We start from the raw sequence: 16,009 nt of genomic DNA on the forward strand, positions 1-16,009 counted from the left end.
CACAGTAGCATGATCTCTCTTGCTGGAACTCATGGTCTTTAGTCTTTGTGCTAACACAGGCATAGAAAACAGGTTATCCTCACCCTCTTTATAGCATCCCATATATACAGAAGGCTATAATATCCTATAATACCTATCAGTCATTCTACCTGAGACCATTTGTTCAGTCTCCTTGCTGCCCTTCTAATTTACATCTTTCTCAAGGTACAGTCCCTATGACTTTACATGGCACTCCAACTAAGGAGGAATTTTTTTCTTATATTCTGCAGGCTATATTCCTTTCTATTCACACAAAAATACTTCATACCACAGCATGGCAGTGCCAACACATGTACTAGTTTGTGGTTCCATGCAACTCTCAGACTTTTTCTGAATAAATATTCCCTAGAAAGTTATTCCCCAATCTTTATCATTAGTTACTCCTAAGAATCACATATAGAACACATCCTTGTTTAACTGTGACCATTGTTTTTATGATTACTTCTCCAATGAGTCAAGACCACTTTTAACTGTAGTCCTTTCTTTCATGGTGTCTGTCATGCTTACCAGCTTAGTGTCTTCTGTATAAACTGTTATTGTGCTCTGTGCCACCATCTAACCCATTAATGAAAGTACAGAACAGCGCTTACAAAGAAGCCACGTCTGGGATCCTCTCAGCTCATGCTTCCCTTCTGAGAGCTGACTGTTCCCAAGCACTTTCCAAGTCATCTTCAATCAGTATTTCCAGTATTTCTGGTATTGTACTGCAATGTTCTGCAGACAAACCATCCTAAAATTGGTGGGTGGGAGCAAAAGATCTACTTTTGTAGATGTAGAGTGACATTTGTACATGTGAGACCTTCTGGCCCCCAGGGCCCTGCCTACCTGCCCAGGGTCGCAGTGGCAGTACAGACTCCCATGTTATCAGTAGCAGCAGTATCCACTTCACTGAGGAAGACCCAAACAAATCAAAGACATTTTGGCCTTCCCAATGCCCTTCTCTTTCACCCTCTAACATTTTATTTCAGTCTGTCTTTAATTACCAATGTACATGAAAAATGAGTTCTTACCACCTGTTCCACACCTGGATACTTTAATCTCATTTTGTGCCTCAAAACTTCTGATTTTATTGTCCCTACATGCTATTTTTTATCCATGTTCTTGGAAATGTGACCTACTTCCCACTCCGTAAAAAAAACTTCTTCTCTTCAAGGCCCATGAAGAGCTGACAATTTAGCTACACTGGTCTTCTACTGCACTTCCTTAACTTTCCTCCTTATTGGAAGAGTTTGCACTTAATATTTTTTCTTTAAGGAGCTGCCAGCTCTCCTTAACACCTTTTTCCTTTGCACTTGCCAGAATCTTGCTACACTGAATAAGCTTGTAAAATGCAGAACCCTGTTTTATATTGCAAACAGGCTAATGGGATAGTTTTACATTTCTCAGCAACACCATCCAGTGTAGTAAACTAATGTCACTGAGCTGACACTAAAGGCCAGTTGTGAGCAAAGATGAGCTGGTTTCAAGGAGAAGAGTAAGAAGCAGGATATTAAGCTGAAGGAAGAGACTGACTCAGGTAATCTCATCAGAGAACTCTTGTAAAATGAAATACGGGCATATTTTTAATGTATATATAGACTATCCTATTTCAGGCAATAACAAGGAAAACTTGGGACAGGCTGTCAAAGCTGAGGTGGTTTGGACTGTTTTCTCTAGGAATCATCTTTAAATAAATGATGTGCTTTCCAACATGTCAGTAGGTATCTGTTCTGAGGATCAGAGGTCCAGCTAGAGAGACCATCACTCGCTGCCTCATTTATTACAGATTTTCAAAGGCACAGTAGAATCAGAAGAAAGAGGCTTTGGACAACTGGAAATGAGCATCATCCTTGGACAAAGTACTGTATGCTAGCCTCTGCTCCACAGTTTTTATGTGCTGCTAAGGGAGCACTGGAGAACACTAAATCTTGATTCACCTGGTCACCAAATAAGTATTCCTTATATCCGTGGTCTTCAGTTTCAAGCCCCGAGGCCCAGATTGCAGAGCTCCCGAGAACTCACTTAATGCCACTGAAATCAACAACAGGGAACGTGCCTTGACCACACACAATGCATTAGTCCAAGAAATCAGGTCATTGAACAGGGCCCCCAAATTAGCAAACACTCTTGGACCTGTGCTTTACCCACCAGCCTTCACTCCTGATTTATAAAGTTGAGATATAGCCTCACCTCCTCAGAACTGCTAACAATACATTAATATTTCTGAGGCACTCAGAAAATACACTGAAAGAGCAGAATAACAATTCCCATAAGGAAATGGCTGATTATGTCTTCCAAACAAGGTTTGAATAGTGTACAGGGAAAAAAAAAAAGGAAAAAATTATAGGTCAACACTTGGAAAAGTATTTTAAGTATTTTTCATCCACTCCTAAATTGAAGGCTGCCCAATCTGTGCACTCTGTAAGACAAATCTCCTCTGGAAGACAAGGCTCCACTTAGATAATAACAGATGCGAAATAAATCTGACTGCTTTTGCCTTGAAAGCAAAACCCCTTCCTAAAACCAAACATTCACCCTAAAAAATGCTCCTAATTGCATAAAGACTGTATATAGCACGTTCACAGAGAGGGGCCCAGTTACTGAACAAAAAGCCTGTTAACTATAATGCTGCAGCTATGATACTAACCATAGCATTGCCTTTTTAGCACTCTATGCCAGTTGTGCACCCTTAACATGTTTTTGGTGTGTATAGCATTATATACATATTAATGCTGCAAAGAAGGAAAGACAATTTTGGCCATAAATTATTTTACTCTGTCTCTTTCAACCAGGTACGCAAAAACATGTTTGTGTTTATTGGAACAGCATCAGCGTGACTGACAGTGTAGATCAGATTTAATTTATCAGGTTTTCCTTATCGTTCCTGCAAACACTTTCCTCCTAATTGCATAACTTATGTTACAGGTTCATATAGCAGGAATGAAAATGGATTTGGTATGAGAACGAGCCTGAAGTGTCTTAGAGAAAGATGAAGTGTCGCCTCTCTCTGAATGGATGAACTGGTAGCTGTATCTGAGAATTCCTGAGCCTATAAAAATCACTAAAAAAAAATTACCATGGAAGGCATCAGTAATGTTTTCCAGGGGTGGGATTTTGTTTTTTAGGTGGAGAAGGAGGTTGCTTTTAAGTCAAAGGCAATCAGCCTCATATTCCATCTAGCATTATCTAAATACTCAACAACTCCTCTGCGCTCCTTCTCGTGTAATCAGACATTTCTGACTGTGGTACAAGGATGCTGCATGAAAACTACTGGCAGCGTGGTAATCTGCTGCAGGATACCTGCAGGTGCTACTGCCTTCCCTCAATCGCATGCATGCCATCAAGAGGGAAAGTTAGAGGGATTTCCTTCCAAACAGATCCTTTAAAACACCAGTGCTCTTAAAGCAGAAAACAAAATAATGGTTGCAGATGAGCAGCATCTTTGCAATTAATGCAAGAATTCCCTCCCATTAAGCTGCTCCTTAGGCTGACCCTTCAGACCCAGTTATTGGCTTGTTTGTCCCCAAGTCAATTTGGCTTGCTGTGCATTACTAAATAATTCAGGCAAGCGACTCTTCTCTGGCTCTGAGGCCAAGTGGTACAGAACACCTCCTGTCCCCAAGGTTAAATCACTTTCCCCGAAGAGAATGGCCATATCCAAACTGCTTATGGTTGTGTTGCAGGTTCATCTCCTGAACTGTGACCAGACCATGCCTGGGGGACAACTAGAGGACAAAACCATGCTAAGAAGCATGTCAATATGGACATCTGTTGGACCAACTCACACACTATTATCCTATTTTATTTTGGAGTATAACTGTAGCCTTGTGCAATTCATAAATCATTTGCTACTTTCTGAGCTTGTCCCTAGGAGGCTAGGCTGAACCTCTGGCAGCCAGAAATGACTGCCTGGAGCAGCAGGAAGGGTAGCAGCACCACGATTTTCCCTCAGAAACTTCTTCCTTTGGTAGAAAAATAAGGGATGAAGGTTTGCAACTAGCAGAAGAAAGTTAATGCAGCCATGCAACTCTTAAAAAATCCTAAATAAATGAATCTTCAAAGAATCTAAAGGGGACCTCTGAAGACTTTTAAAAACCTACAAGCTCCAAAATCTACAATATGCACCTCTATAGAACCAACTGCTAATCTACTCCATGTGCTTTGACAGCACAGCAAGAAATGAAACTCTATAAAACAGGATCTCAGAAACTTTGTTACCTCAAACTTAGATGTAATCGTAGCCTAGTGCTGACAAAACCAATCAAAAAAGATTTACTGCTTCTGGAGCCAACTCTGAGCACTGAAAGCCTGGTAAGATTCAAACAAGAAACTAAGCTCTAGAGCACCCACAATTCGAAATCCTAACAATAACTCCAACACTAATTCTGGTATTAGTCATACCTAACAAACACTGTTTGCCTTCATGCAAGTCCTCAGTTTTCTTCCAGCCCTGCAAGCTTTGCAGGATCCAGCTTTAACTTGAATTCCCATGCCTATACTACCCTGAATTCCAGCCTTCATCTCAACCCATGCTAATGAGAGCCATTTGCTTCTCTCACCTCCAGCCTTTCTTCTGTACCCATGGACATTGCAGAATCCAGGTTTAAGTCCTGCTCTGGGATCCCTCCACCCCACCCTTTTCCCTCATATGGGAATGTTCCCAATGTTAAGGCATGGTCCTTCTCAAAGCCCTCAGGCATGCCTTGCAGTATCCCTGAGAGCTCTAAGGCAAACAGGTCTGAGCTTTCTCCCTGGGTAAGCTCCATAAATGATAAGCAGGCAGAGGCGCTGGCTCATCAGTGGGTTTAATTGTTCATCATCTTATTTTCAAAGTGGTTTGCTGTCCTTTTCTTGCCAAAAATGCACTTATTGAATCTGTCACTGGTATTCTATAGCAAATTTTATATAGCCTGGAAACAAGCTCTTCTCAGTGAGGCCAGTGATAGGACAAGGGGCAACGGGTGCAAGCTGGAGCATAGAAACTTCCGTGTGAATATAAGGAGGATTTTTTTCTTTGTGAGGGTGACGGAGCACTGGAACAGGCTGCCCAGAGAGGTTGTGGAGTCTCCTTCTCTGGAGACATTCAAACCCTGCCTGGATACATTCCTGTGTGATCTAGTCTAGGTGATCCTGCTCTGGCAGGGGGGTTGGACTAGATGATCTTCTGAGGTTCCTTCTAACTCCTGATGTTCTGTGATTAGGTGTTGGCATCCTGCTTAAGAAACAACTTTTTAAAATTTAATTTAGTGAAAGTAAATTTAATGAAAAAACAGAGAGGAAGTTCATAGCACGAAGTCAAAACTCTATTCCCATCCCTCAGACAGGGATTCATAAAATCTTTTCATAAAATCACTTGTTAACCCTGTTTGTACCACTTGATTGACAGGTCATCACCACGGGTTCAGCCAGCAGGTGGAACCACTACGCCCATGAACCGCCCAGACGGTATTTAATCCAGCCAGTGGGATGACACTTACAGATCAACATAACACTTCCTATTAAAAAAATTAACAGGAAAAAAAAAAGTGCCCTGAGTTATCTCCAGGAATACATCTTACCAATTCTATAGTAAGTAGATCATGAAAGTGGGAATGCAGAAGAAGCCTCCATATATTAATTTTTAAAATTCCCTGTTGGTAAAGTGATACCATATATTCCTTCCAATTTGCTTTGTGTTTTATAAGAGGAAAATTAATGCTCAGCTCTCCCTGCATTCATGACATTCAATGACACGTTGTGTTGCAGCTTCTGGTTGAACCAGGAGAGCACTGTGTTGCATGTCATTAGAAACAAAACAGTTGGTTTATGTCATATACCCTGCAGTTCATTAGCATTTCCATCTAATAGGCTCTTGCTTACACAGATGTTATAGCCACATCTCAAAACGCACATCACTTTTCATCACCATACTGGAGCAAAACTCAACTCCTTACCCAAAGACCACAGCCTTCATGGAGGGTGAAGGCTTGGCATTGCCCTCTGAGCATCATGCCCCGGTGTGGAAAACCTCTGGTTCCCTCCCACTCCTCTACGATGCCTCAGAAGGACTTCCTGTCCTTACAGTACCAGAGATGATCACTACACATAGGCATTTTCTCTCCCAGAGTAGACTCACTCTTCCAAAACTCTATATTCAAATGCTCTGCTGCCACAAACCCCACACTACCACTGCCAGGTGACTGAAGTCAATCCTTCCTTGACCACTGAAACCATGTGCACACATTTCCTCACAAACACCTTCCCAAAAATCCTCCCAGATCATTAACTCTGATAGTCTATTACACTTCCCCCCATGTATGTCCACTGAAAACAAGTTTGAGTTTAGTACCTATGATTTAGGAGGTGTTCCTATGACTGCAGAGGGAAAATCAACGAACTAACTTCAAAAATCTTATGTTGCTTTGCAGTTTCATAAAAGTGTCCAGTAAAATTTTTTAGCTTAATTTTAAACCAACATGCTGCAGAGAAGAGGAGAAAATATCCATGCATTATTGATGCCATTAAGTTTTCAGGTTCTCCTTAGTCATTCAGATACCCCAGAAGTGTGTTACAGGGTAGAACTGGTTTCAGTGATTACAGCAATTGTCTTTCACTCTACTGTGTAGATCAGACTATGCAAAAAAGACATCTCCAAGCCCATTCCTTTGTTGTCAAGTCAGGATCATCAGCAACTAATGGCTACTGTTCATCATTAAGCACTGGAAAAATGGCGCAGCCAACACCAGCTTACAAGTAAATACTGGCTTTTTTCCTCCCTGGCAAGGAGCCTGGATACATCTGTTCTTGTCTTTGCAAGCATTCTCTTAAGTCATGGTTTTGTCAATATAAACCAAAGCGAGTCATTGCAATGAGGTAAATATAACCATTCATAAATGGTACAATAAACACATACGGCCTCCTGCAGTCTGATCCAGACTGATGCAAGTCACACATCATTCCATTCACTGGTGTAAGCAAAATCAAAATTAAGTCCACACCTTCATCAGTTTGCATATGGTGGTCAGTTTGCATATTTGGGGTCAAAATAATCAAACCCAAGAAAAAAAAGTATTTACTATTAATTTATTAGGAGTTTTGGTACGACAAATTTGGGTTATACTAGAGAACCTGTGCTCTATACACAGTTTCTGCTCTGCTGAGAAGCAGTTTTAAAACACAGTATTTAAATGTACTTTCCAGGTGACGTAACTGGACTTTTTAATGTTGGATAAAGTCATACGACTATTAAAAGCCTTTCTGTTTATGCACACTTTTCCTAGAGGAAAGGTTGAGGACCAGAAGGTTCCTTTTACAGATTATAAGGAGAATTTGGATTAAAACATTTCCAAATAACTTTTGCTACAGATATATTCCTATGCTTTTCATCATTAGTATACATAGGCTAAATCTTTCCCTTACATAGAAACATCATATTCTATAATCTGCTCAGAGAGAACACTGCAGCACCCTTGCAGGATACCAAGAGAGACTATAAATACTACCCAGCTTCTAGGTACTACCTGCCCTTTATGCTGATGACCCCTGTATTAATCCTGGCCCAAATGCCTTGGGTTTGTGGTTAGCTACCTCAGAACAGGATTCTCCAAAACTGAGCACAGAATTGTCTGAGCTGCCATGACAGCACTGCTGTCCCACACTCCCTTAGAAACTCATTGTCTCTCTTCTCATGGGCATCATAGCACAATGTGGTACAAAACAGAAGCCACTACAGCTGCTGTAATCAGGGATTACGTCCTTTACTTCAACTGAAAAGTGAAGGAAGTAATGGCAGTGACTCCCTTTCATCAACATCGAGTGAACCAAACTCACACATGGGAGAAAAAGTTGTAAGTCTGTCCTGGGTAGAAGGATGGGAGGAAAAGGAAATAAGAATAATGAAGAAGAAAAGAGCTATCACAAGAGAAGTACAGGCTAGGGGAATACGCAGGGAGGGATAGTCCCAAACCTTCCTGTCCTTGCCAGGGAATACTAAAGAGTGAACTAAGACTGGACTTAACAGCATTCATTTGCCCTGTGAAATGGGCTACAGTCCCAGACCCCCTACAATGTCTGTTTATATAAAACTACCATTACACAAAGATACATGACTAATATTTTGCAGTAGTATCTGAAACCTTAGCATCCATGATCCAGATGACTACCCTGCCACAGAGGGCTGCAGAGATTCACTAACTTCTCTACTATGAATACCAAGAACCACATGGAGTGTGGAGTAGCTTCAACACATATTGCTGAAAGTGCATCTTCCCCAAGAATCACCTACAGGTCACTAGGTAGGGCACTACCCAGACAGATGAGTATCTCAGAATTATTTCCCAAAGGAAAATGTATGAAAGCCTTTTTGTGCACTCTGGGCAGCTCCCCTTGTCACTGAGGACTGTACTGAAAAGCCCAGTTCCATCATCTTCTCTTGTGACTTGAAGCAGCATGTTCGCTGCTGCTGCTACTTTTTCTTCAGAGCCTGAACCACCAGCCTGTTTTGAAGGTAACTGTGAGGTCCATCTCATGAAACACTGCGTGCATAGGCTGAACATGAGATAAGTCTAAAAACTGCGGTACTTTGGCACCAAAGCGCTTTTGATGATACTTGGAAAAAGAATTGCAGGAGTCTGAGAACTGTCGGTGTTGAAATCACCAGCTCCAATGGACTCAAGACACTTCTGAGCACTAGGCATGGTCGAGCAAGGATTTTTAATCTGTGTTTTCAAATTAAGCTCCTCAAACGGGTGTTAAATGCTTAAGATTTTCTGACTATTAGCAGAGGCAAGCTAGTCAGGTGAAAGGGAGGCTTAGCAATAGCTTAGTTTTAAAATATTACTTGTCTGCAAAACTTTTCTTCAGAGTATATATAAAAATGTCACTTTTCACATATTTCATATTTTATTGACAATTTTGTTTTGATGTCTTTCACTCAGATGTTGCAATATAGAAATAAAATTATCAACAGGCTGGTCTAGCTTAAAATCTCAAAGCAGTGAGAAACACTAAAAGTAAACAAATGAGCAGATAGTTAACTGATCAAAAGCTGAGAGTTTTCTCAAAGGGCTTCTATCAGTCTTCCAAGGTTCTACACAGCACCTAAATGTTGTTGCCTAATATACCAATTCCTGTGTGACAACATCCTGATAAATAAAACATACTGCAAACTGTCATTTATCTAATTTGAAGCAGAACATTTGGAATTTGTACTGTGGACCAAAGATCTCCAATACACGTGCAGCAGCTCAAGGAAAAAGTATTTCACCTTTACCCTCAATGCCAAAATGAAAATTCGACAACAGTGCCAAACAAAGTCAATGTAAGTTTGCTTGTGAAGACTCCTCATGGTTTCCAGAAATATAAATGGGTTCAAGATGCTATTTAAATAAAACTACTGGAAGAAAAGTGCTATTAAAAATTAAAACCATGATTGCATCCTCCAGCTCAGGAAGTCAGCCGTGGACAATCACATGTTAGGGGGCTATTCTACAGGAAATACCGCTCTGCCCTTGCCCCATTACTCTGCTCTTTCTCTAAGCATCTGCTGCTAGTCAGAGGCAGAGCACTCCCTGACCAAATACATCTCTCTCTATGTTAGTTTTCCTTTGAAAAGTCATTCAGAAAGAAAACTCCAGGTCAGCTGTAATGACAGCATGACAAGCTGTCAACAAATCACATTTGCAATATCTGCGTAAATGAAGAATTTGAATTCCCTGACTGCTACTTCACAATTGTTTCTAATTACATTAAATGTATATTTACACATCAGGGGAAAAAAACAAAACTTCGTGTATTAAGAACTCTACATCTATCTGTCAAAATACTAATGCATTTTCCTGAACAGTAGTAGCTGCTTTTGTTTCTCATTTATTTGTCCCTGTAGAAGAGCTAGGCTAAAAAACTCTGTAAACAGTAGCATAGCATACTTTCAGGATTTTATCTTCTAAAATTTTGTATTTGTAAGTATTTTTCTGTTTTCAATGAAATAATAAAAAAAAAATCCTAGTTTATCAAAGCACATCAAAATATACTTATAATGCTTATATGAAATAGCATTTTTTCGTTTGACTCTCACAAATTAATTTGAGCACATCGAGAATTAAGTGTTTGTCATAAGATAATTTCAACAATAATAAAGTCCTATTGCATACAGATAATATTAAGGACTTATCATGAGCTCCCTGGAGCTCGCAATTTCAGTAATACAGCCTCACTTCCCAAACAACCTGTACCCAGACTGTTCCTCACATTGCTCTTATTTGATTTCTTCCAGGAGAGCAGCTAAAACGTTCCTCTGAGTATCAGCAAGTACCTTGTTCAAAATAAATTAACAGTATCAGCTACTTTTGCATTCTCAAACATATTAGGCTTGTAATAGCAAGCAGTGTGGATTATGAAGCGTGAAGCACATCACCATATCTTGTCATCTTAAGAGTTCTAGGATAAAATGAAATCTAAAAACTACTAAAATCCCTACAGATTGGGGCCCACACCTCCAAACTCAACCATCTCCTTCTTGCAGGCCTCCTTCAGGCAACACAGCATTTGAAGAGCCTGTTTCACCGCCTCATTGCTTTAGATCTACTGCATTGTCACTGTGACACAGAACTAGAGGGATGGGTCACATTCTGAATTCTCTCCACCCCCTTATATTGGCCCAAAAAAACCAGTGCTAGCATTTCATCCGTAGCTGAGCTGGAAGCTCAGCAAATGGACAGAGCAGTATTTGGGATTTAGATTCTATTTTATCGAGTGCCCAGAGAAGGAGCGTGTGCCAGCTGTGAGAATGAAACACCTGCAACCTTTCACTGAGCATTAACCCCACAACAGACACACACACACCAGGGAACTCGAGTGAAGGTTGCCATAGTCCTACCTGCTGGGACTTCCCATTGAAGGAGAAAAAGGACTCACTTTCTAGAAGACCGCATATCCAGTGACACTGCTAGGCTGCACCCATACCTGGCAAACACACCGAATCACAGAATGGCAGGGGTTGGAAGGGACCTCTGGAGATCATCTAGTCCAACCCCCTTGCCAGGGCAGGACCACCTACAGCGGGTTGCACAGGATCACATCCAAGCAGGTTTTGAATCTCTCTAGAGAAGGAGACTACATAACCTCTCTGGGCAGCCTGTTTCATCATGTTTGATTGCATGCAGCTAGCACTTTTGTAAGTTGTTGGTATCTGCACTTCCAAGCTCAGGTTTACTGGTGGGTGGGAAAAGAAGGGAAGGGGTTTTAGTTTCCAACCATCAGATCTGGCCTGTGCAACATGAGCTCCCACATCACAAGATCTTATTTTGCATATTCACAGCTGCTTCTCCTACGTTTGAGGTTGGTGCTGAACCCCTCAGCATCCAACAGTCTCGTAAATAAAAGAGATCTTGAAATTGAAAAAATAACCCTCTGCAACATGTCTAAATCCTGCTGATTTTTTTTTACTTAGAACAAATCTTAATGCTGGGACCGGCCTAAGTTCTTACAGCAAAACCTGACTGTGCACTGCCAATATAATAAAAAAGCTTCCATGAGCGCCAAGGGAACAGCTGAAAGCAGTGAGGAAATGAGACCTCACTTGACCACTAAGGAAGGAAAAACCAAGGCTGCACCATCCAGCAGCCAGGGCATCCAGAGGACATCTAATCTGACATGGTCAAACACCAATTATGGAGGGGGTGTTCCCTCTAAAAACCCAAATCAAACATTGAACAAAATAAAACCAGACCTGGTTAGAGAAACTTAAATAAAGCTCCACAGTTAAGAGAAATTGGAAATATTGCAAAATCAATTCAGTTTTCCAGGCTTTCTGCAAGGAAAAAAAAAAATGGAGAAAGTTCCAACAAAATATCTTGTTATAGACGGTTTTGGAACAAACTAGATTTACTTTGCAAATTGAAACTTTGACTTTACATTAAACCAACTTTGACTTTACATTCTAATCAGCTTTCTAGTTTTATTTCAGCTTTTGAATCTTCGGAATCAGCCACAATATGAAACTGCTATCTTCCACATATTTCCTAATCCCATCTCAGAAAACATTAAGGGCCATATAAGGTTGCTTGTTGGGTTTTTTTTCAATTCTTGATGCTGGCAATATAGCATGCTATATATTCCTACTGTAGTTAATTAAGATTATATTAGGAAGAAAATTAAGAGAGCAAAATAAAGTGCTAAAACGTTTGAAAAAAATTGTAGACTGAGTACAGACTTTGTATCCTAAAACTGGGTCCAATTCTTTAACTATGTTATCCTATACTATTTTTTCCCAGGGGATCTCTATTTGATTTTGCAAATGTAACATTTTAAAAGAAAATAATATCTGGAAAGGTTTTAATATTACATATTAAAATATATTTATATATTTAAAAATAAATATCTTTCATGTGAAATGAGTCAGTCACAAATTTGGGATTCTCAACGTTTAGCCATAAAGCTCACGTGAAAACTTGCAGAAGTTAGTGATCTGTAGAGCCCTGTCACCAGAGAGTGATACTAGCAAGTGAGTTTACTCGGTCTTCAATTATTTTTGTTGAGTCTGTTTACTGAGATTCTTCAGGGGCTTCTAAATTTAAGCAGTTTGGTCAGATTTTTAAAGTGGTTTTTATATCTAGCCCTTATACTAGAGGGATCAAAGCCAAAGTCAAAGAAAAGGACTTTGGGTTTATTTTTCCCCACAATGGATAAATAACCCTATCTTTTCCCAAGGCTTCTCCAAAGTAGTGACCATTATGCCTGAAAAATCTGAAACAGAAAATATTAATTGAAGCAGCTAAAGTTTGATAAACTGCAGAAAGGTAAACATTGTAATGGAACACACTGGGAAACTTTAATTAGAGGCATCACCATTGCCTCTGCTACAATACAGTTTCTTTAAAACTGATGAAATACCAGGGTAGTCCTGATGACAGTAAAGCACGACTGAAGGTCAATGACTGGTTAAACTGGAATGTTTCTGAGCCATTGTTAAATTATTCAGAATTATTTTAGGAAAGCTGCATAAAAAGTGCAAGAGTGCAGTTTTAGCTTCATCTAAATGCGCATACTGAAAATGGAAAAGGAAATGGGGAAACTGTCCTTTGCAATTGCCTTGAAAAGGGGAAAAAATAATATCTTGTGTATCTTCAACTTACAATTAATCTAGCAGAGGAGAACAGTGCAAGATAGTTCTTGGGTTTTACTACTTATTTCCCCAAACCCTTTTCTGCAAGAGCAAGCGTGAAAGGAAAAGAAGAACAATGAGACATTATTCCAGGAAAGAATGTAGTTATTTTAGTTTCTATTGCTTAACACCAGCGAGACTGGCAGGAGTAAATAATTAACAGTGATCAACAATCCTTTTCTGCAGTTTAGCTGTTTTCTTGATCTCTCTCTATATATATATAATGTATGTTGCTGCGTTTATGTTTGTGGGGCCAAATGGAGCCTTCTCTAGCCATCACTGCGCCTTCAGAAACAGGTGACTCAACACAGAAGCAAGCAGTGGCCAGGGGTGGCCAAAACAGGGAGAACTTGTTACGTTGGAGAGCTGGGAGCAAGCCACACAGTGTGAAAACTTGAATTTTACACCCCTCCTCCTTTGTTCTTTTTAAAGTGTGGTGAACTTAATGCTGACCAAAAGTCAGCAGCACTGGCAAGTGCTCTGCAACTTTCCTTGGCCACTGTCAGGAGCACTGCGTGCATGGCACAGCACTGCCCCAGTGCCTGCATAAGGCTGCAACATGTTCCCCTTCCAAAGGCTCAGGTCAACCCAACTATTTGCTATCAAGTATTTACAACAAATGGTGCCAAGGTATGTGGTTGCTATATAAACAAAGAAGAACTCTCACTAGGAATGAAAATAAGACCTGCTGATTCATTTTTCACTTATGATTGGTAAGATTTATAGCTGCAACTTACTGTCAGCGGGTAAGGAGTGTGTTGTTTCTAAACACTCTTTCCCATGGAAGTTTCAGTCTTGCAGAATGGATGTTACACAGTGTAGGATCACAAGCAAAAAACCAGGATGGCAAAAAAAATCTTTGCTCAGAACAAATCCACCAGAGTTAATTGCTAGGTAGTTTTGTAAAGAACTTTCCAGACTATGGTCAGAGAACCACTACAAAAACAGCTGCATCAATTTGAGATGCTACTACCCCATCAGCTGTTTGCCATTCCCCATCTATTGGAGATTACCACCATTGAAATGGAGCTGGTGGAGAGCCTATGTGAGCACTCATCATATGCTTCAGTGCCAAGTCAGCCTGCATAGTTTTGAAAAAGTCTGCACTGATACATAAACTAAGATGGATTAGCTTCTGAGCTGAACCAGATGAGGAATGCTCACATGATTAATTTTGTAGGCCTTGCTGTGGGAATGGTAAGTCCAGCTAAGACATCTTAACAAAAGGTTGTTAGCATTGTGCTAGGTAAGAATATTGTCATTAAAAAAGAAAGAAAGAAACCTTTCATATGTTTAAGTTCAAATATAAGCATAAAGGCAGGCAAATGGAGGAAGCTATCTAAATGAATGACTAAAGAGAGAATTATTCCCACTATTTTTGAGATTACAGTTCTACTTTTAAAAAACTTAAAATGCATAGCAGAGGCTTCCAAGGATAATAATGCCCACCTGTATCACATTAACTCTCCCTGAAGAGGAATGAACTCCACTTGCACACAAGTCCCCAAATATAACTCCTACCACATTCAGAACAAAAAGCTCAACCATGAATAATAATTTAAAAAAAAGGTCAGCTACTTGCATAATCGTTAATAGAAAGGATTCAGAAGTGTTGGGGAGAAACTGATTTGTAGCCAACGGGACCAGTAGGAGAAGTGACACCCAGTTGTGGCCTCTGGCACTGGAAGTCACCAGAGCACTGGTTGCTGGAGGCTGGGCAGATAAGCCAGAAGCAAGGTAACTGTCGCTGTCTGCCTTGCTATTATGCTAGTCTTTTGATTTCTGCTGCTGGGTACCTTTGAAAGAGGACACTCAGCTAAGCCACACAGATCTCAGGCATGACACATGACAACCATTCAAAATATCATATATTGCCATGTCATATCTGCTCCAATGCCCAGAGTTGTAGCCTACCCTTCTGGGTAGGGACACATATATCACTTCTCTGTGCTGTGAAGCATCACTTGCATGGATCTGAATGGTTCCCCATACCGTCACATGCTTTAAAAGGGCATTTTGTTCATGAGAAGGTGAGTTATCTCCAAATGTGGATAAAGACACGATAACAAAGCAAAGGTTTGGGTATGATCACTGCTCAAGTGTGTAAAAAGGCCAACTGGAACATTGTGATCTGAGTCTGTATCAATTCTGGAACAAGAGACAAACTAATTACACTTTTCCTAACAAAAGCAGACTGGAAAAGGTAGGAATTAAAGGACATGATGCTCTACTATATAGGTCAAGAAAAGGGGAAAACTGTAAGCAAACCAACCAATCTGCCACTGACAAGTAACAGCAATGAGGGACTTTGAAAACTCATGCTATTAGACTGAGTAAGTTTCAAAAAAAGTACCCCCACAATATACCCACAGACAAAATGGTGTTGTGGTTTAACCCAGTTGGATAAGTTGACCTTCCTGTTAAAAAACAACAAATCAACATAAATCAAGTGTCAGGGCCAGCAAAGACCAACCCAAATTGCATCTCCACTCCACATGTATCCCACTTGCTCATAACATAGTCAGTTAAGGACAGAATTAGATAAGGAAGCAATCCTGTATTTAGAAAGGAAAAAATATTTATCAGCCTTAAGATTTCACATATTTTATCCAGCAATAAAACCTGGTCTTTAAAGAAGGAATGCAACCCTGAGAATAGATAGTCCTTTCCTCTCTGTAAGTGCTGTCTTCAGTGCTGCAGTGTTAAAGAAAGAAAAAAAAAAAAAAAGTACTGCAAAACCAATAAATAAATAGCCAGTGTAAGTTTGATTAAAGATTGGCTCAGAAGACTGCTTTTGGCCTGAATAGAAAGATATGCTTTCATCCTGTTTTGACTATACTCATACGTTTA

At 40.1% G+C, this 16,009-nt stretch overlaps 1 protein-coding gene across 1 annotated transcript in view; it reads right to left on the reverse strand.

Moving 5' to 3' along the window:
- The window catches only part of TBXAS1 (thromboxane A synthase 1), a gene marked incomplete at both ends in the record, with an annotated part of 228,805 nt that overhangs the window by 100,629 nt on the left and 112,167 nt on the right, over window positions 1–16,009 (reverse strand). The window lies entirely within an intron of this gene.

The sequence above is a fragment of the Gallinula chloropus genome, assembly GCF_964237585.1.
Source record: "Gallinula chloropus genome assembly, chromosome: 1".
Taxonomy (NCBI): Eukaryota; Metazoa; Chordata; class Aves; order Gruiformes; family Rallidae; genus Gallinula; species Gallinula chloropus.